This window comes from Anoplopoma fimbria, chromosome 3 (assembly GCF_027596085.1).
Source record: "Anoplopoma fimbria isolate UVic2021 breed Golden Eagle Sablefish chromosome 3, Afim_UVic_2022, whole genome shotgun sequence".
NCBI lineage: Eukaryota > Metazoa > Chordata > Actinopteri > Perciformes > Anoplopomatidae > Anoplopoma > Anoplopoma fimbria.
The window spans coordinates 2,877,626-2,896,174 of NC_072451.1; the positions used below are offsets into that span (position 1 = coordinate 2,877,626).

General features: G+C 39.4%; 1 protein-coding gene and 40 non-coding genes across 41 annotated transcripts in view; 40 read left to right on the forward strand and 1 right to left on the reverse strand.

The window, feature by feature from the left end:
• Nucleotides 1-18,549, reverse strand: part of LOC129116848 (double-stranded RNA-specific editase B2-like) — a 53,401-nt gene that overhangs the window by 23,485 nt on the left and 11,367 nt on the right. The gene's annotated exons all lie outside the window — the stretch shown is intronic.
• Nucleotides 221-303, forward strand: trnas-cga (transfer RNA serine (anticodon CGA)). Its single transcript has one exon. It is a non-coding gene; the product is annotated as a tRNA-Ser (tRNA).
• On the forward strand, nt 606-688 carry trnas-cga (transfer RNA serine (anticodon CGA)). Its single transcript has one exon. It is a non-coding gene; the product is annotated as a tRNA-Ser (tRNA).
• Nucleotides 1,146-1,228, forward strand: trnas-cga (transfer RNA serine (anticodon CGA)). Its single transcript has one exon. It is a non-coding gene; the product is annotated as a tRNA-Ser (tRNA).
• Nucleotides 1,531-1,613, forward strand: trnas-cga (transfer RNA serine (anticodon CGA)). Its single transcript has one exon. It is a non-coding gene; the product is annotated as a tRNA-Ser (tRNA).
• trnas-cga (transfer RNA serine (anticodon CGA)) lies at nt 2,071-2,153 on the forward strand. Its single transcript has one exon. It is a non-coding gene; the product is annotated as a tRNA-Ser (tRNA).
• On the forward strand, nt 2,994-3,076 carry trnas-cga (transfer RNA serine (anticodon CGA)). Its single transcript has one exon. It is a non-coding gene; the product is annotated as a tRNA-Ser (tRNA).
• trnas-cga (transfer RNA serine (anticodon CGA)) lies at nt 3,379-3,461 on the forward strand. The gene has a single exon. It is a non-coding gene; the product is annotated as a tRNA-Ser (tRNA).
• trnas-cga (transfer RNA serine (anticodon CGA)) lies at nt 3,919-4,001 on the forward strand. Its single transcript has one exon. It is a non-coding gene; the product is annotated as a tRNA-Ser (tRNA).
• trnas-uga (transfer RNA serine (anticodon UGA)) lies at nt 4,304-4,386 on the forward strand. The gene has a single exon. It is a non-coding gene; the product is annotated as a tRNA-Ser (tRNA).
• On the forward strand, nt 4,844-4,926 carry trnas-cga (transfer RNA serine (anticodon CGA)). The gene has a single exon. It is a non-coding gene; the product is annotated as a tRNA-Ser (tRNA).
• Nucleotides 5,229-5,311, forward strand: trnas-cga (transfer RNA serine (anticodon CGA)). Its single transcript has one exon. It is a non-coding gene; the product is annotated as a tRNA-Ser (tRNA).
• Nucleotides 5,614-5,696, forward strand: trnas-cga (transfer RNA serine (anticodon CGA)). Its single transcript has one exon. It is a non-coding gene; the product is annotated as a tRNA-Ser (tRNA).
• Nucleotides 6,154-6,235, forward strand: trnas-cga (transfer RNA serine (anticodon CGA)). Its single transcript has one exon. It is a non-coding gene; the product is annotated as a tRNA-Ser (tRNA).
• Nucleotides 6,536-6,618, forward strand: trnas-cga (transfer RNA serine (anticodon CGA)). Its single transcript has one exon. It is a non-coding gene; the product is annotated as a tRNA-Ser (tRNA).
• Nucleotides 6,921-7,003, forward strand: trnas-cga (transfer RNA serine (anticodon CGA)). The gene has a single exon. It is a non-coding gene; the product is annotated as a tRNA-Ser (tRNA).
• On the forward strand, nt 7,461-7,543 carry trnas-cga (transfer RNA serine (anticodon CGA)). The gene has a single exon. It is a non-coding gene; the product is annotated as a tRNA-Ser (tRNA).
• trnas-cga (transfer RNA serine (anticodon CGA)) lies at nt 7,846-7,928 on the forward strand. Its single transcript has one exon. It is a non-coding gene; the product is annotated as a tRNA-Ser (tRNA).
• trnas-cga (transfer RNA serine (anticodon CGA)) lies at nt 8,231-8,313 on the forward strand. The gene has a single exon. It is a non-coding gene; the product is annotated as a tRNA-Ser (tRNA).
• trnas-cga (transfer RNA serine (anticodon CGA)) lies at nt 8,771-8,853 on the forward strand. Its single transcript has one exon. It is a non-coding gene; the product is annotated as a tRNA-Ser (tRNA).
• trnas-cga (transfer RNA serine (anticodon CGA)) lies at nt 9,156-9,238 on the forward strand. The gene has a single exon. It is a non-coding gene; the product is annotated as a tRNA-Ser (tRNA).
• On the forward strand, nt 9,541-9,623 carry trnas-cga (transfer RNA serine (anticodon CGA)). The gene has a single exon. It is a non-coding gene; the product is annotated as a tRNA-Ser (tRNA).
• Nucleotides 10,081-10,163, forward strand: trnas-cga (transfer RNA serine (anticodon CGA)). The gene has a single exon. It is a non-coding gene; the product is annotated as a tRNA-Ser (tRNA).
• On the forward strand, nt 10,465-10,547 carry trnas-cga (transfer RNA serine (anticodon CGA)). The gene has a single exon. It is a non-coding gene; the product is annotated as a tRNA-Ser (tRNA).
• On the forward strand, nt 11,005-11,087 carry trnas-cga (transfer RNA serine (anticodon CGA)). The gene has a single exon. It is a non-coding gene; the product is annotated as a tRNA-Ser (tRNA).
• trnas-cga (transfer RNA serine (anticodon CGA)) lies at nt 11,390-11,472 on the forward strand. Its single transcript has one exon. It is a non-coding gene; the product is annotated as a tRNA-Ser (tRNA).
• trnas-cga (transfer RNA serine (anticodon CGA)) lies at nt 11,930-12,012 on the forward strand. Its single transcript has one exon. It is a non-coding gene; the product is annotated as a tRNA-Ser (tRNA).
• On the forward strand, nt 12,315-12,397 carry trnas-cga (transfer RNA serine (anticodon CGA)). The gene has a single exon. It is a non-coding gene; the product is annotated as a tRNA-Ser (tRNA).
• trnas-cga (transfer RNA serine (anticodon CGA)) lies at nt 12,855-12,937 on the forward strand. Its single transcript has one exon. It is a non-coding gene; the product is annotated as a tRNA-Ser (tRNA).
• On the forward strand, nt 13,240-13,322 carry trnas-cga (transfer RNA serine (anticodon CGA)). Its single transcript has one exon. It is a non-coding gene; the product is annotated as a tRNA-Ser (tRNA).
• trnas-cga (transfer RNA serine (anticodon CGA)) lies at nt 13,780-13,862 on the forward strand. The gene has a single exon. It is a non-coding gene; the product is annotated as a tRNA-Ser (tRNA).
• Nucleotides 14,165-14,247, forward strand: trnas-cga (transfer RNA serine (anticodon CGA)). Its single transcript has one exon. It is a non-coding gene; the product is annotated as a tRNA-Ser (tRNA).
• trnas-cga (transfer RNA serine (anticodon CGA)) lies at nt 14,709-14,791 on the forward strand. The gene has a single exon. It is a non-coding gene; the product is annotated as a tRNA-Ser (tRNA).
• Nucleotides 15,093-15,175, forward strand: trnas-cga (transfer RNA serine (anticodon CGA)). The gene has a single exon. It is a non-coding gene; the product is annotated as a tRNA-Ser (tRNA).
• Nucleotides 15,633-15,715, forward strand: trnas-cga (transfer RNA serine (anticodon CGA)). The gene has a single exon. It is a non-coding gene; the product is annotated as a tRNA-Ser (tRNA).
• Nucleotides 16,018-16,100, forward strand: trnas-cga (transfer RNA serine (anticodon CGA)). Its single transcript has one exon. It is a non-coding gene; the product is annotated as a tRNA-Ser (tRNA).
• trnas-cga (transfer RNA serine (anticodon CGA)) lies at nt 16,496-16,578 on the forward strand. The gene has a single exon. It is a non-coding gene; the product is annotated as a tRNA-Ser (tRNA).
• Nucleotides 17,036-17,118, forward strand: trnas-cga (transfer RNA serine (anticodon CGA)). The gene has a single exon. It is a non-coding gene; the product is annotated as a tRNA-Ser (tRNA).
• trnas-cga (transfer RNA serine (anticodon CGA)) lies at nt 17,421-17,503 on the forward strand. Its single transcript has one exon. It is a non-coding gene; the product is annotated as a tRNA-Ser (tRNA).
• Nucleotides 17,807-17,889, forward strand: trnas-cga (transfer RNA serine (anticodon CGA)). The gene has a single exon. It is a non-coding gene; the product is annotated as a tRNA-Ser (tRNA).
• Nucleotides 18,345-18,427, forward strand: trnas-cga (transfer RNA serine (anticodon CGA)). Its single transcript has one exon. It is a non-coding gene; the product is annotated as a tRNA-Ser (tRNA).

Genomic DNA, 18,549 nt, shown 5'->3' on the forward strand with positions numbered 1-18,549 from the left:
AAATTTTGATCTTAGGTTACTGGTAGTGCTTTATGCTTCAGAAAGAAACTTCAATTTTGTGTTGACTTTGACACTATCAGTGGACAAAAGTGGTAAGGTTATGAGAACCAAATTCCCTTTGGAAAACTATTAATTCTAATATCTCATCATTAGTGATAACAACGATTAACCTGTCAACACAGATTTTTTGGTACAAAAGTGGAACAAAGGGCTTTCAACAGCTGTGATGGCCGAGAGGTTAAGGCGTTGGACTCGAAATCCAATGGGAGCTTTCCCGCGTAGGTTCGAACCCTACTCACAGCGATTAAAGGATCATACAAGCTTCTTAATTTGACTGCTTGGTATGATGTTGTCTCCGATTGAACACAGTTAATATCACATTAAGTCGAAATGTTAAGACAAGGTCACCGATAGTGCTTAAAGCTAAGAAAAGGGACATCCATTTTGTGTTGACTTTGGCAGTCTCTGTGGACGAAAGTGGTAAGGTTTCTGAGGACCAGATTATCTTTAGAAAACCTCTCATTCTAATATCTCATCATAAGTGATCACGATTAACCTGTCAACACCGATTTTTTGGACAAAAGTGGTACAAAGAGCCTTCAACAGCTGTGATGGCCGAGAGGTTAAGGCGTTGGACTCGAAATCCAATGGGAGTTTTCCCGCGTAGGTTCGAACCCTACTCACAGCGATTAAAGAATCATACAAGCTTCTTAATTTGACTGCTTGTTGCGGTGTTATCTCCGATTGAACACAATTAATCTTCCATTTAGTCCAAATATTAATACAAGGTGACCGATAATGCTTAAAGATACGACCAGGGTGGGTAAGTTCAAACACTACTCACAGCGATTTAAGGAACATAGAAGTTTCTAAAGTTTTCTTCATTGTTGTCCCCAATAGAATACTGTTAACTTCCATTAAGTCCAAATTTTGATCTTAGGTTACTGGTAGTGCTTTATGCTTCAGAAAGAAACTTCAATTTTGTGTTGACTTTGACACTATCAGTGGACAAAAGTGGTAAGGTTATGAGAACCAAATTCCCTTTGGAAAACTATTAATTCTAATATCTCATCATTAGTGATAACAACGATTAACCTGTCAACACAGATTTTTTGGTACAAAAGTGGAACAAAGGGCTTTCAACAGCTGTGATGGCCGAGAGGTTAAGGCGTTGGACTCGAAATCCAATGGGAGCTTTCCCGCGTAGGTTCGAACCCTACTCACAGCGATTAAAGGATCATACAAGCTTCTTAATTTGACTGCTTGGTATGATGTTGTCTCCGATTGAACACAGTTAATATCACATTAAGTCGAAATGTTAAGACAAGGTCACCGATAGTGCTTAAAGCTAAGAAAAGGGACATCCATTTTGTGTTGACTTTGGCAGTCTCTGTGGACGAAAGTGGTAAGGTTTCTGAGGACCAGATTATCTTTAGAAAACCTCTCATTCTAATATCTCATCATAAGTGATCACGATTAACCTGTCAACACCGATTTTTTGGACAAAAGTGGTACAAAGAGCCTTCAACAGCTGTGATGGCCGAGAGGTTAAGGCGTTGGACTCGAAATCCAATGGGAGTTTTCCCGCGTAGGTTCGAACCCTACTCACAGCGATTAAAGAATCATACAAGCTTCTTAATTTGACTGCTTGTTGCGGTGTTATCTCCGATTGAACACAATTAATCTTCCATTTAGTCCAAATATTAATACAAGGTGACCGATAATGCTTAAAGATACGACCAGGGTGGGTAAGTTCAAACACTACTCACAGCGATTTAAGGAACATAGAAGTTTCTAAAGTTTTCTTCATTGTTGTCCCCAATAGAATACTGTTAACTTCCATTAAGTCCAAATTTTGATCTTAGGTTACTGGTAGTGCTTTATGCTTCAGAAAGAAACTTCAATTTTGTGTTGACTTTGACACTATCAGTGGACAAAAGTGGTAAGGTTATGAGAACCAAATTCCCTTTGGAAAACTATTAATTCTAATATCTCATCATTAGTGATAACAACGATTAACCTGTCAACACAGATTTTTTGGTACAAAAGTGGAACAAAGGGCTTTCAACAGCTGTGATGGCCGAGAGGTTAAGGCGTTGGACTCGAAATCCAATGGGAGCTTTCCCGCGTAGGTTCGAACCCTACTCACAGCGATTAAAGGATCATACAAGCTTCTTAATTTGACTGCTTGGTATGATGTTGTCTCCGATTGAACACAGTTAATATCACATTAAGTCGAAATGTTAAGACAAGGTCACCGATAGTGCTTAAAGCTAAGAAAAGGGACATCCATTTTGTGTTGACTTTGGCAGTCTCTGTGGACGAAAGTGGTAAGGTTTCTGAGGACCAGATTATCTTTAGAAAACCTCTCATTCTAATATCTCATCATAAGTGATCACGATTAACCTGTCAACACCGATTTTTTGGACAAAAGTGGTACAAAGAGCCTTCAACAGCTGTGATGGCCGAGAGGTTAAGGCGTTGGACTGAAATCCAATGGGAGTTTTCCGCGTAGGTTCGAACCCTACTCACAGCGATTAAAGAATCATACAAGCTTCTTAATTTGACTGCTTGTTGCGGTGTTATCTCCGATTGAACACAATTAATCTTCCATTTAGTCCAAATATTAATACAAGGTGACCGATAATGCTTAAAGATACGACCAGGGTGGGTAAGTTCAAACACTACTCACAGCGATTTAAGGAACATAGAAGTTTCTAAAGTTTTCTTCATTGTTGTCCCCAATAGAATACTGTTAACTTCCATTAAGTCCAAATTTTGATCTTAGGTTACTGGTAGTGCTTTATGCTTCAGAAAGAAACTTCAATTTTGTGTTGACTTTGACACTATCAGTGGACAAAAGTGGTAAGGTTATGAGAACCAAATTCCCTTTGGAAAACTATTAATTCTAATATCTCATCATTAGTGATAACAACGATTAACCTGTCAACACAGATTTTTTGGTACAAAAGTGGAACAAAGGGCTTTCAACAGCTGTGATGGCCGAGAGGTTAAGGCGTTGGACTCGAAATCCAATGGGAGCTTTCCCGCGTAGGTTCGAACCCTACTCACAGCGATTAAAGGATCATACAAGCTTCTTAATTTGACTGCTTGGTATGATGTTGTCTCCGATTGAACACAGTTAATATCACATTAAGTCGAAATGTTAAGACAAGGTCACCGATAGTGCTTAAAGCTAAGAAAAGGGACATCCATTTTGTGTTGACTTTGGCAGTCTCTGTGGACGAAAGTGGTAAGGTTTCTGAGGACCAGATTATCTTTAGAAAACCTCTCATTCTAATATCTCATCATAAGTGATCACGATTAACCTGTCAACACCGATTTTTTGGACAAAAGTGGTACAAAGAGCCTTCAACAGCTGTGATGGCCGAGAGGTTAAGGCGTTGGACTCGAAATCCAATGGGAGTTTTCCCGCGTAGGTTCGAACCCTACTCACAGCGATTAAAGAATCATACAAGCTTCTTAATTTGACTGCTTGTTGCGGTGTTATCTCCGATTGAACACAATTAATCTTCCATTTAGTCCAAATATTAATACAAGGTGACCGATAATGCTTAAAGATACGACCAGGGTGGGTAAGTTCAAACACTACTCACAGCGATTTAAGGAACATAGAAGTTTCTAAAGTTTTCTTCATTGTTGTCCCCAATAGAATACTGTTAACTTCCATTAAGTCCAAATTTTGATCTTAGGTTACTGGTAGTGCTTTATGCTTCAGAAAGAAACTTCAATTTTGTGTTGACTTTGACACTATCAGTGGACAAAAGTGGTAAGGTTATGAGAACCAAATTCCCTTTGGAAAACTATTAATTCTAATATCTCATCATTAGTGATAACAACGATTAACCTGTCAACACAGATTTTTTGGTACAAAAGTGGAACAAAGGGCTTTCAACAGCTGTGATGGCCGAGAGGTTAAGGCGTTGGACTCGAAATCCAATGGGAGCTTTCCCGCGTAGGTTCGAACCCTACTCACAGCGATTAAAGGATCATACAAGCTTCTTAATTTGACTGCTTGGTATGATGTTGTCTCCGATTGAACACAGTTAATATCACATTAAGTCGAAATGTTAAGACAAGGTCACCGATAGTGCTTAAAGCTAAGAAAAGGGACATCCATTTTGTGTTGACTTTGGCAGTCCCTGTGGACGAAAGTGGTAAGGTTTCTGAGGACCAGATTATCTTTAGAAAACCTCTCATTCTAATATCTCATCATAAGTGATCACGATTAACCTGTCAACACCGATTTTTTGGACAAAAGTGGTACAAAGAGCCTTCAACAGCTGTGATGGCCGAGAGGTTAAGGCGTTGGACTTGAAATCCAATGGGAGTTTTCCCGCGTAGGTTCGAACCCTACTCACAGCGATTAAAGAATCATACAAGCTTCTTAATTTGACTGCTTGTTGCGGTGTTATCTCCGATTGAACACAATTAATCTTCCATTTAGTCCAAATATTAATACAAGGTGACCGATAATGCTTAAAGATACGACCAGGGTGGGTAAGTTCAAACACTACTCACAGCGATTTAAGGAACATAGAAGTTTCTAAAGTTTTCTTCATTGTTGTCCCCAATAGAATACTGTTAACTTCCATTAAGTCCAAATTTTGATCTTAGGTTACTGGTAGTGCTTTATGCTTCAGAAAGAAACTTCAATTTTGTGTTGACTTTGACACTATCAGTGGACAAAAGTGGTAAGGTTATGAGAACCAAATTCCCTTTGGAAAACTATTAATTCTAATATCTCATCATTAGTGATAACAACGATTAACCTGTCAACACAGATTTTTTGGTACAAAAGTGGAACAAAGGGCTTTCAACAGCTGTGATGGCCGAGAGGTTAAGGCGTTGGACTCGAAATCCAATGGGAGCTTTCCCGCGTAGGTTCGAACCCTACTCACAGCGATTAAAGGATCATACAAGCTTCTTAATTTGACTGCTTGGTATGATGTTGTCTCCGATTGAACACAGTTAATATCACATTAAGTCGAAATGTTAAGACAAGGTCACCGATAGTGCTTAAAGCTAAGAAAAGGGACATCCATTTTGTGTTGACTTTGGCAGTCCCTGTGGACGAAAGTGGTAAGGTTTCTGAGGACCAGATTATCTTTAGAAAACCTCTCATTCTAATATCTCATCATAAGTGATCACGATTAACCTGTCAACACCGATTCTTTGGACAAAAGTGGTACAAAGAGCCTTCAACAGCTGTGATGGCCGAGAGGTTAAGGCGTTGGACTCGAAATCCAATGGGAGCTTTCCCGCGTAGGTTCGAACCCTACTCACAGCGATTAAAGGATCATACAAGCTTCTTAATTTGACTGCTTGGTATGGTGTTGTCTCCGATTGAACACAGTTAATATCACATTAAGTCGAAATGTTAAGACAATGTCACAGATAGTGCTTAAAGCTAAGAAAAGGGACATCCATTTTGTGTTGACTTTGGCAGTCCCTGTGGACGAAAGTGGTAAGGTTTCTGAGGACCAGATTATCTTTAGAAAACCTCTCATTCTAATATCTCATCATAAGTGATCACGATTAACCTGTCAACACCGATTTTTTGGACAAAAGTGGTACAAAGAGCCTTCAACAGCTGTGATGGCCGAGAGGTTAAGGCGTTGGACTCGAAATCCAATGGGAGTTTTCCCGCGTAGGTTCGAACCCTACTCACAGCGATTAAAGAATCATACAAGCTTCTTAATTTGACTGCTTGTTGCGGTGTTATCTCCGATTGAACACAATTAATCTTCCATTTAGTCCAAATATTAATACAAGGTGACCGATAATGCTTAAAGATACGACCAGGGTGGGTAAGTTCAAACACTACTCACAGCGATTTAAGGAACATAGAAGTTTCTAAAGTTTTCTTCATTGTTGTCCCCAATAGAATACTGTTAACTTCCATTAAGTCCAAATTTTGATCTTAGGTTACTGGTAGTGCTTTATGCTTCAGAAAGAAACTTCAATTTTGTGTTGACTTTGACACTATCAGTGGACAAAAGTGGTAAGGTTATGAGAACCAAATTCCCTTTGGAAAACTATTAATTCTAATATCTCATCATTAGTGATAACAACGATTAACCTGTCAACACAGATTTTTTGGTACAAAAGTGGAACAAAGGGCTTTCAACAGCTGTGATGGCCGAGAGGTTAAGGCGTTGGACTCGAAATCCAATGGGATCTTCCCGCCTAGATTCAAACCCTACTCACAGCGATTAAAGGATCATACAAGCTTCTTAATTTGACTGCTTGGTATGATGTTGTCTCCGATTGAACACAGTTAATATCACATTAAGTCGAAATGTTAAGACAAGGTCACCGATAGTGCTTAAAGCTAAGAAAAGGGACATCCATTTTGTTGACTTTGGCAGTCCCTGTGGACGAAAGTGGTAAGGTTTCTGAGGACCAGATTATCTTTAGAAAACCTCTCATTCTAATATCTCATCATAAGTGATCACGATTAACCTGTCAACACCGATTCTTTGGACAAAAGTGGTACAAAGAGCCTTCAACAGCTGTGATGGCCGAGAGGTTAAGGCGTTGGACTCGAAATCCAATGGGAGCTTTCCCGCGTAGGTTCGAACCCTACTCACAGCGATTAAAGGATCATACAAGCTTCTTAATTTGACTGCTTGGTATGGTGTTGTCTCCGATTGAACACAGTTAATATCACATTAAGTCGAAATGTTAAGACAATGTCACAGATAGTGCTTAAAGCTAAGAAAAGGGACATCCATTTTGTGTTGACTTTGGCAGTCCCTGTGGACGAAAGTGGTAAGGTTTCTGAGGACCAGATTATCTTTAGAAAACCTCTCATTCTAATATCTCATCATAAGTGATCACGATTAACCTGTCAACACCGATTTTTTGGACAAAAGTGGTACAAAGAGCCTTCAACAGCTGTGATGGCCGAGAGGTTAAGGCGTTGGACTCGAAATCCAATGGGAGTTTTCCCGCGTAGGTTCGAACCCTACTCACAGCGATTAAAGAATCATACAAGCTTCTTAATTTGACTGCTTGTTGCGGTGTTATCTCCGATTGAACACAATTAATCTTCCATTTAGTCCAAATATTAATACAAGGTGACCGATAATGCTTAAAGATACGACCAGGGTGGGTAAGTTCAAACACTACTCACAGCGATTTAAGGAACATAGAAGTTTCTAAAGTTTTCTTCATTGTTGTCCCCAATAGAATACTGTTAACTTCCATTAAGTCCAAATTTTGATCTTAGGTTACTGGTAGTGCTTTATGCTTCAGAAAGAAACTTCAATTTTGTGTTGACTTTGACACTATCAGTGGACAAAAGTGGTAAGGTTATGAGAACCAAATTCCCTTTGGAAAACTATTAATTCTAATATCTCATCATTAGTGATAACAACGATTAACCTGTCAACACAGATTTTTTGGTACAAAAGTGGAACAAAGGGCTTTCAACAGCTGTGATGGCCGAGAGGTTAAGGCGTTGGACTCGAAATCCAATGGGAGCTTTCCCGCGTAGGTTCGAACCCTACTCACAGCGATTAAAGGATCATACAAGCTTCTTAATTTGACTGCTTGGTATGATGTTGTCTCCGATTGAACACAGTTAATATCACATTAAGTCGAAATGTTAAGACAAGGTCACCGATAGTGCTTAAAGCTAAGAAAAGGGACATCCATTTTGTGTTGACTTTGGCAGTCCCTGTGGACGAAAGTGGTAAGGTTTCTGAGGACCAGATTATCTTTAGAAAACCTCTCATTCTAATATCTCATCATAAGTGATCACGATTAACCTGTCAACACCGATTCTTTGGACAAAAGTGGTACAAAGAGCCTTCAACAGCTGTGATGGCCGAGAGGTTAAGGCGTTGGACTCGAAATCCAATGGGAGCTTTCCCGCGTAGGTTCGAACCCTACTCACAGCGATTAAAGGATCATACAAGCTTCTTAATTTGACTGCTTGGTATGGTGTTGTCTCCGATTGAACACAGTTAATATCACATTAAGTCGAAATGTTAAGACAATGTCACAGATAGTGCTTAAAGCTAAGAAAAGGGACATCCATTTTGTGTTGACTTTGGCAGTCCCTGTGGACGAAAGTGGTAAGGTTTCTGAGGACCAGATTATCTTTAGAAAACCTCTCATTCTAATATCTCATCATAAGTGATCACGATTAACCTGTCAACACCGATTTTTTGGACAAAAGTGGTACAAAGAGCCTTCAACAGCTGTGATGGCCGAGAGGTTAAGGCGTTGGACTCGAAATCCAATGGGAGTTTTCCCGCGTAGGTTCGAACCCTACTCACAGCGATTAAAGAATCATACAAGCTTCTTAATTTGACTGCTTGTTACGGTGTTATCTCCGATTGAACACAATTAATCTTCCATTTAGTCCAAATATTAATACAAGGTGACCGATAATGCTTAAAGATACGACCAGGGTGGGTAAGTTCAAACACTACTCACAGCGATTTAAGGAACATAGAAGTTTCTAAAGTTTTCTTCATTGTTGTCCCCAATAGAATACTGTTAACTTCCATTAAGTCCAAATTTTGATCTTAGGTTACTGGTAGTGCTTTATGCTTCAGAAAGAAACTTCAATTTTGTGTTGACTTTGACACTATCAGTGGACAAAAGTGGTAAGGTTATGAGAACCAAATTCCCTTTGGAAAACTATTAATTCTAATATCTCATCATTAGTGATAACAACGATTAACCTGTCAACACAGATTTTTTGGTACAAAAGTGGAACAAAGGGCTTTCAACAGCTGTGATGGCCGAGAGGTTAAGGCGTTGGACTCGAAATCCAATGGGAGCTTTCCCGCGTAGGTTCGAACCCTACTCACAGCGATTAAAGGATCATACAAGCTTCTTAATTTGACTGCTTGGTATGATGTTGTCTCCGATTGAACACAGTTAATATCACATTAAGTCGAAATGTTAAGACAAGGTCACCGATAGTGCTTAAAGCTAAGAAAAGGGACATCCATTTTGTGTTGACTTTGGCAGTCCCTGTGGACGAAAGTGGTAAGGTTTCTGAGGACCAGATTATCTTTAGAAAACCTCTCATTCTAATATCTCATCATAAGTGATCACGATTAACCTGTCAACACCGATTCTTTGGACAAAAGTGGTACAAAGAGCCTTCAACAGCTGTGATGGCCGAGAGGTTAAGGCGTTGGACTCGAAATCCAATGGGAGCTTTCCCGCGTAGGTTCGAACCCTACTCACAGCGATTAAAGGATCATACAAGCTTCTTAATTTGACTGCTTGGTATGGTGTTGTCTCCGATTGAACACAGTTAATATCACATTAAGTCGAAATGTTAAGACAATGTCACAGATAGTGCTTAAAGCTAAGAAAAGGGACATCCATTTTGTGTTGACTTTGGCAGTCCCTGTGGACGAAAGTGGTAAGGTTTCTGAGGACCAGATTATCTTTAGAAAACCTCTCATTCTAATATCTCATCATAAGTGATCACGATTAACCTGTCAACACCGATTTTTTGGACAAAAGTGGTACAAAGAGCCTTCAACAGCTGTGATGGCCGAGAGGTTAAGGCGTTGGACTCGAAATCCAATGGGAGTTTTCCCGCGTAGGTTCGAACCCTACTCACAGCGATTAAAGAATCATACAAGCTTCTTAATTTGACTGCTTGTTGCGGTGTTATCTCCGATTGAACACAATTAATCTTCCATTTAGTCCAAATATTAATACAAGGTGACCGATAATGCTTAAAGATACGACCAGGGTGGGTAAGTTCAAACACTACTCACAGCGATTTAAGGAACATAGAAGTTTCTAAAGTTTTCTTCATTGTTGTCCCCAATAGAATACTGTTAACTTCCATTAAGTCCAAATTTTGATCTTAGGTTACTGGTAGTGCTTTATGCTTCAGAAAGAAACTTCAATTTTGTGTTGACTTTGACACTATCAGTGGACAAAAGTGGTAAGGTTATGAGAACCAAATTCCCTTTGGAAAACTATTAATTCTAATATCTCATCATTAGTGATAACAACGATTAACCTGTCAACACAGATTTTTTGGTACAAAAGTGGAACAAAGGGCTTTCAACAGCTGTGATGGCCGAGAGGTTAAGGCGTTGGACTCGAAATCCAATGGGAGCTTTCCCGCGTAGGTTCGAACCCTACTCACAGCGATTAAAGGATCATACAAGCTTCTTAATTTGACTGCTTGGTATGATGTTGTCTCCGATTGAACACAGTTAATATCACATTAAGTCGAAATGTTAAGACAAGGTCACCGATAGTGCTTAAAGCTAAGAAAAGGGACATCCATTTTGTGTTGACTTTGGCAGTCCCTGTGGACGAAAGTGGTAAGGTTTCTGAGGACCAGATTATCTTTAGAAAACCTCTCATTCTAATATCTCATCATAAGTGATCACGATTAACCTGTCAACACCGATTTTTGGACAAAAGTGGTACAAAGAGCCTTCAACAGCTGTGATGGCCGAGAGGTTAAGGCGTTGGACTCGAAATCCAATGGGAGTTTTCCCGCGTAGGTTCGAACCCTACTCACAGCGATTAAAGAATCATACAAGCTTCTTAATTTGACTGCTTGTTGCGGTGTTATCTCCGATTGAACACAATTAATCTTCCATTTAGTCCAAATATTAATACAAGGTGACCGATAATGCTTAAAGATACGACCAGGGTGGGTAAGTTCAAACACTACTCACAGCGATTTAAGGAACATAGAAGTTTCTAAAGTTTTCTTCATTGTTGTCCCCAATAGAATACTGTTAACTTCCATTAAGTCCAAATTTTGATCTTAGGTTACTGGTAGTGCTTTATGCTTCAGAAAGAAACTTCAATTTTGTGTTGACTTTGACACTATCAGTGGACAAAAGTGGTAAGGTTATGAGAACCAAATTCCCTTTGGAAAACTATTAATTCTAATATCTCATCATTAGTGATAACAACGATTAACCTGTCAACACAGATTTTTTGGTACAAAAGTGGAACAAAGGGCTTTCAACAGCTGTGATGGCCGAGAGGTTAAGGCGTTGGACTCGAAATCCAATGGGAGCTTTCCCGCGTAGGTTCGAACCCTACTCACAGCGATTAAAGGATCATACAAGCTTCTTAATTTGACTGCTTGGTATGGTGTTGTCTCCGATTGAACACAGTTAATATCACATTAAGTCGAAATGTTAAGACAAGGTCACCGATAGTGCTTAAAGCTAAGAAAAGGGACATCCATTTTGTGTTGACTTTGGCAGTCCCTGTGGACGAAAGTGGTAAGGTTTCTGAGGACCAGATTATCTTTAGAAAACCTCTCATTCTAATATCTCATCATAAGTGATCACGATTAACCTGTCAACACCGATTTTTTGGACAAAAGTGGTACAAAGAGCCTTCAACAGCTGTGATGGCCGAGAGGTTAAGGCGTTGGACTCGAAATCCAATGGGAGTTTTCCCGCGTAGGTTCGAACCCTACTCACAGCGATTAAAGAATCATACAAGCTTCTTAATTTGACTGCTTGTTACGGTGTTATCTCCGATTGAACACAATTAATCTTCCATTTAGTCCAAATATTAATACAAGGTGACCGATAATGCTTAAAGATACGACCAGGGTGGGTAAGTTCAAACACTACTCACAGCGATTTAAGGAACATAGAAGTTTCTAAAGTTTTCTTCATTGTTGTCCCCAATAGAATACTGTTAACTTCCATTAAGTCCAAATTTTGATCTTAGGTTACTGGTAGTGCTTTATGCTTCAGAAAGAAACTTCAATTTTGTGTTGACTTTGACACTATCAGTGGACAAAAGTGGTAAGGTTATGAGAACCAAATTCCCTTTGGAAAACTATTAATTCTAATATCTCATCATTAGTGATAACAACGATTAACCTGTCAACACAGATTTTTTGGTACAAAAGTGGAACAAAGGGCTTTCAACAGCTGTGATGGCCGAGAGGTTAAGGCGTTGGACTCGAAATCCAATGGGAGCTTTCCCGCGTAGGTTCGAACCCTACTCACAGCGATTAAAGGATCATACAAGCGTCTTAATTTGACTGCTTGGTATGGTGTTGTCTCCGATTGAACACAGTTAATATCACATTAAGTCGAAATGTTAAGACAAGGTCACCGATAGTGCTTAAAGCTAAGAAAAGGGACATCCATTTTGTGTTGACTTTGGCAGTCCCTGTGGACGAAAGTGGTAAGGTTTCTGAGGACCAGATTATCTTTAGAAAACCTCTCATTCTAATATCTCATCATAAGTGATCACGATTAACCTGTCAACACCGATTCTTTGGACAAAAGTGGTACAAAGAGCCTTCAACAGCTGTGATGGCCGAGAGGTTAAGGCGTTGGACTCGAAATCCAATGGGAGTTTTCCCGCGTAGGTTCGAACCCTACTCACAGCGATTAAAGAATCATACAAGCTTCTTAATTTGACTGCTTGTTACGGTGTTATCTCCGATTGAACACAATTAATCTTCCATTTAGTCCAAATATTAATACAAGGTGACCGATAATGCTTAAAGATACGACCAGGGTGGGTAAGTTCAAACACTACTCACAGCGATTTAAGGAACATAGAAGTTTCTAAAGTTTTCTTCATTGTTGTCCCCAATAGAATACTGTTAACTTCCATTAAGTCCAAATTTTGATCTTAGGTTACTGGTAGTGCTTTATGCTTCAGAAAGAAACTTCAATTTTGTGTTGACTTTGACACTATCAGTGGACAAAAGTGGTAAGGTTATGAGAACCAAATTCCCTTTGGAAAACTATTAATTCTAATATCTCATCATTAGTGATAACAACGATTAACCTGTCAACACAGATTTTTTGGTACAAAAGTGGAACAAAGGGCTTTCAACAGCTGTGATGGCCGAGAGGTTAAGGCGTTGGACTCGAAATCCAATGGGAGCTTTCCCGCGTAGGTTCGAACCCTACTCACAGCGATTAAAGGATCATACAAGCTTCTTAATTTGACTGCTTGGTATGGTGTTGTCTCCGATTGAACACAGTTAATATCACATTAAGTCGAAATGTTAAGACAAGGTCACCGATAGTGCTTAAAGCTAAGAAAAGGGACATCCATTTTGTGTTGACTTTGGCAGTCCCTGTGGACGAAAGTGGTAAGGTTTCTGAGGACCAGATTATCTTTAGAAAACCTCTCATTCTAATATCTCATCATAAGTGATCACGATTAACCTGTCAACACCGATTTTTTGGACAAAAGTGGTACAAAGAGCCTTCAACAGCTGTGATGGCCGAGAGGTTAAGGCGTTGGACTCGAAATCCAATGGGAGTTTTCCCGCGTAGGTTCGAACCCTACTCACAGCGATTAAAGAATCATACAAGCTTCTTAATTTGACTGCTTGTTACGGTGTTATCTCCGATTGAACACAATTAATCTTCCATTTAGTCCAAATATTAATACAAGGTGACCGATAATGCTTAAAGATACGACCAGGGTGGGTAAGTTCAAACACTACTCACAGCGATTTAAGGAACATAGAAGTTTCTAAAGTTTTCTTCATTGTTGTCCCCAATAGAATACTGTTAACTTCCATTAAGTCCAAATTTTGATCTTAGGTTACTGGTAGTGCTTTATGCTTCAGAAAGAAACTTCAATTTTGTGTTGACTTTGACACTATCAGTGGACAAAAGTGGTAAGGTTATGAGAACCAAATTCCCTTTGGAAAACTATTAATTCTAATATCTCATCATTAGTGATAACAACGATTAACCTGTCAACACAGATTTTTTGGTACAAAAGTGGAACAAAGGGCTTTCAACAGCTGTGATGGCCGAGAGGTTAAGGCGTTGGACTCGAAATCCAATGGGAGCTTTCCCGCGTAGGTTCGAACCCTACTCACAGCGATTAAAGGATCATACAAGCTTCTTAATTTGACTGCTTGGTATGGTGTTGTCTCCGATTGAACACAGTTAATATCACATTAAGTCGAAATGTTAAGACAAGGTCACCGATAGTGCTTAAAGCTAAGAAAAGGGACATCCATTTTGTGTTGACTTTGGCAGTCCCTGTGGACGAAAGTGGTAAGGTTTCTGAGGACCAGATTATCTTTAGAAAACCTCTCATTCTAATATCTCATCATAAGTGATCACGATTAACCTGTCAACACCGATTTTTTGGACAAAAGTGGTACAAAGAGCCTTCAACAGCTGTGATGGCCGAGAGGTTAAGGCGTTGGACTCGAAATCCAATGGGAGTTTTCCCGCGTAGGTTCGAACCCTACTCACAGCGATTAAAGAATCATACAAGCTTCTTAATTTGACTGCTTGCTTGTTACGGTGTTATCTCCGATTGAACACAATTAATCTTCCATTTAGTCCAAATATTAATACAAGGTGACCGATAATGCTTAAAGATACGACCAGGGTGGGTAAGTTCAAACACTACTCACAGCGATTTAAGGAACATAGAAGTTTCTAAAGTTTTCTTCATTGTTGTCCCCAATAGAATACTGTTAACTTCCATTAAGTCCAAATTTTGATCTTAGGTTACTGGTAGTGCTTTATGCTTCAGAAAGAAACTTCAATTTTGTGTTGACTTTGACACTATCAGTGGACAAAAGTGGTAAGGTTATGAGAACCAAATTCCCTTTGGAAAACTATTAATTCTAATATCTCATCATTAGTGATAACAACGATTAACCTGTCAACACAGATTTTTTGGTACAAAAGTGGAACAAAGGGCTTTCAACAGCTGTGATGGCCGAGAGGTTAAGGCGTTGGACTCGAAATCCAATGGGAGCTTTCCCGCGTAGGTTCGAACCCTACTCACAGCGATTAAAGGATCATACAAGCTTCTTAATTTGACTGCTTGGTATGGTGTTGTCTCCGATTGAACACAGTTAATATCACATTAAGTCGAAATGTTAAGACAAGGTCACCGATAGTGCTTAAAGCTAAGAAAAGGGACATCCATTTTGTGTTGACTTTGGCAGTCCCTGTGGACGAAAGTGGTAAGGTTTCTGAGGACCAGATTATCTTTAGAAAACCTCTCATTCTAATATCTCATCATAAGTGATCACGATTAACCTGTCAACACCGATTTTTGGACAAAAGTGGTACAAAGAGCCTTCAACAGCTGTGATGGCCGAGAGGTTAAGGCGTTGGACTCGAAATCCAATGGGAGTTTTCCCGCGTAGGTTCGAACCCTACTCACAGCGATTAAAGAATCATACAAGCTTCTTAATTTGACTGCTTGTTACGGTGTTATCTCCGATTGAACACAATTAATCTTCCATTTAGTCCAAATATTAATACAAGGTGACCGATAATGCTTAAAGATACGACCAGGGTGGGTAAGTTCAAACACTACTCACAGCGATTTAAGGAACATAGAAGTTTCTAAAGTTTTCTTCATTGTTGTCCCCAATAGAATACTGTTAACTTCCATTAAGTCCAAATTTTGATCTTAGGTTACTGGTAGTGCTTTATGCTTCAGAAAGAAACTTCAATTTTGTGTTGACTTTGACACTATCAGTGGACAAAAGTGGTAAGGTTATGAGAACCAAATTCCCTTTGGAAAACTATTAATTCTAATATCTCATCATTAGTGATAACAACGATTAACCTGTCAACACAGATTTTTTGGTACAAAAGTGGAACAAAGGGCTTTCAACAGCTGTGATGGCCGAGAGGTTAAGGCGTTGGACTCGAAATCCAATGGGAGCTTTCCCGCGTAGGTTCGAACCCTACTCACAGCGATTAAAGGATCATACAAGCTTCTTAATTTGACTGCTTGGTATGATGTTGTCTCCGATTGAACACAGTTAATATCACATTAAGTCGAAATGTTAAGACAAGGTCACCGATAGTGCTTAAAGCTAAGAAAAGGGACATCCATTTTGTGTTGACTTTGGCAGTCCCTGTGGACGAAAGTGGTAAGGTTTCTGAGGACCAGATTATCTTTAGAAAACCTCTCATTCTAATATCTCATCATAAGTGATCACGATTAACCTGTCAACACCGATTTTTTGGACAAAAGTGGTACAAAGAGCCTTCAACAGCTGTGATGGCCGAGAGGTTAAGGCGTTGGACTCGAAATCCAATGGGAGTTTTCCCGCGTAGGTTCGAACCCTACTCACAGCGATTAAAGAATCATACAAGCTTCTTAATTTGACTGCTTGTTATGGTGTTATCTCCGATTGAACACAATTAATCTTCCATTTAGTCCAAATATTTACAAGGTGACCGATAATGTTAAGACAATAAGTCACAGCGATTTAAGAACATGTTTCTAAAATTGTTGTCCCCAAAGAATACTGTTAACAGTCCAAATTTTGATCTTAGGTTACTGACTTTATTTGAAAGAAACTTCAATTTTGTGTTGACTTTGACACTATCAGTGGACAAAAGTGGTAAGGTTTCTGAGGACCAAATTATCTTTGGAAAACTATTCATTCTAATATCTCATCATAAGTGATCACGATTAACCTGTCAACACCAGATTTTTTGGACAAAAGTGGAACAAAGAGCTTTCAACAGCTGTGATGGCCGAGAGGTTAAGGCGTTGGACTCGAAATCCAATGGGAGTTTTCCCGCGTAGGTTCGAACCCTACTCACAGCGATTAAAGAATCATACAAGCTTCTTAATTTGACTGCTTGTTACGGTGTTATCTCCGATTGAACACAATTAATCTTCCATTTAGTCCAAATATTAATACAAGGTGACCGATAATGCTTAAAGATACGACCAGGGTGGGTAAGTTCAAACACTACTCACAGCGATTTAAGGAACATAGAAGTTTCTAAAGTTTTCTTCATTGTTGTCCCCAATAGAATACTGTTAACTTCCATTAAGTCCAAATTTTGATCTTAGGTTACTGGTAGTGCTTTATGCTTCAGAAAGAAACTTCAATTTTGTGTTGACTTTGACACTATCAGTGGACAAAATTGGTAAGGTTATGAGAACCAAATTCCCTTTGGAAAACTATTAATTCTAATATCTCATCATTAGTGATAACAACGATTAACCTGTCAACACAGATTTTTTGGTACAAAAGTGGAACAAAGGGCTTTCAACAGCTGTGATGGCCGAGAGGTTAAGGCGTTGGACTCGAAATCCAATGGGAGCTTTCCCGCGTAGGTTCGAACCCTACTCACAGCGATTAAAGGATCATACAAGCTTCTTAATTTGACTGCTTGGTATGATGTTGTCTCCGATTGAACACAGTTAATATCACATTAAGTCGAAATGTTAAGACAAGGTCACCGATAGTGCTTAAAGCTAAGAAAAGGGACATCCATTTTGTGTTGACTTTGGCAGTCCCTGTGGACGAAAGTGGTAAGGTTTCTGAGGACCAGATTATCTTTAGAAAACCTCTCATTCTAATATCTCATCATAAGTGATCACGATTAACCTGTCAACACCGATTCTTTGGACAAAAGTGGTACAAAGAGCCTTCAACAGCTGTGATGGCCGAGAGGTTAAGGCGTTGGACTCGAAATCCAATGGGAGCTTTCCCGCGTAGGTTCGAACCCTACTCACAGCGATTAAAGGATCATACAAGCTTCTTAATTTGACTGCTGGTATATGGTGTTGTCTCCGATTGAACACAGTTAATATCACATTAAGTCGAAATGTTAAGACAAGGTCACCGATAGTGCTTAAAGCTAAGAAAAGGGACATCCATTTTGTGTTGACTTTGGCAGTCCCTGTGGACGAAAGTGGTAAGGTTTCTGAGGACCAGATTATCTTTAGAAAACCTCTCATTCTAATATCTCATCATAAGTGATCACGATTAACCTGTCAACACCGATTTTTTGGACAAAAGTGGTACAAAGAGCCTTCAACAGCTGTGATGGCCGAGAGGTTAAGGCGTTGGACTCGAAATCCAATGGGAGTTTTCCCGCGTAGGTTCGAACCCTACTCACAGCGATTAAAGAATCATACAAGCTTCTTAATTTGACTGCTTGTACGGTGTTATCTCCGATTGAACACAATTAATCTTCCATTTAGTCCAAATATTAATACAAGGTGACCGATAATGCTTAAAGATACGACCAGGGTGGGTAAGTTCAAACACTACTCACAGCGATTTAAGGAACATAGAAGTTTCTAAAGTTTTCTTCATTGTTGTCCCCAATAGAATACTGTTAACTTCCATTAAGTCCAAATTTTGATCTTAGGTTACTGGTAGTGCTTTATGCTTCAGAAAGAAACTTCAATTTTGTGTTGACTTTGACACTATCAGTGGACAAAAGTGGTAAGGTTATGAGAACCAAATTCCCTTTGGAAAACTATTAATTCTAATATCTCATCATTGTGATAACAACGATTAACCTGTCAACACAGATTTTTTGGTACAAAAGTGGAACAAAGGGCTTTCAACAGCTGTGATGGCCGAGAGGTTAAGGCGTTGGACTCGAAATCCAATGGGAGCTTTCCCGCGTAGGTTCGAACCCTACTCACAGCGATTAAAGGATCATACAAGCTTCTTAATTTGACTGCTTGGTATGGTGTTGTCTCTGATTGATCACAGTTAATATCACATTAAGTCGAAATGTTAAGACAAGGTCACAGATAGTGCTTAAAGCT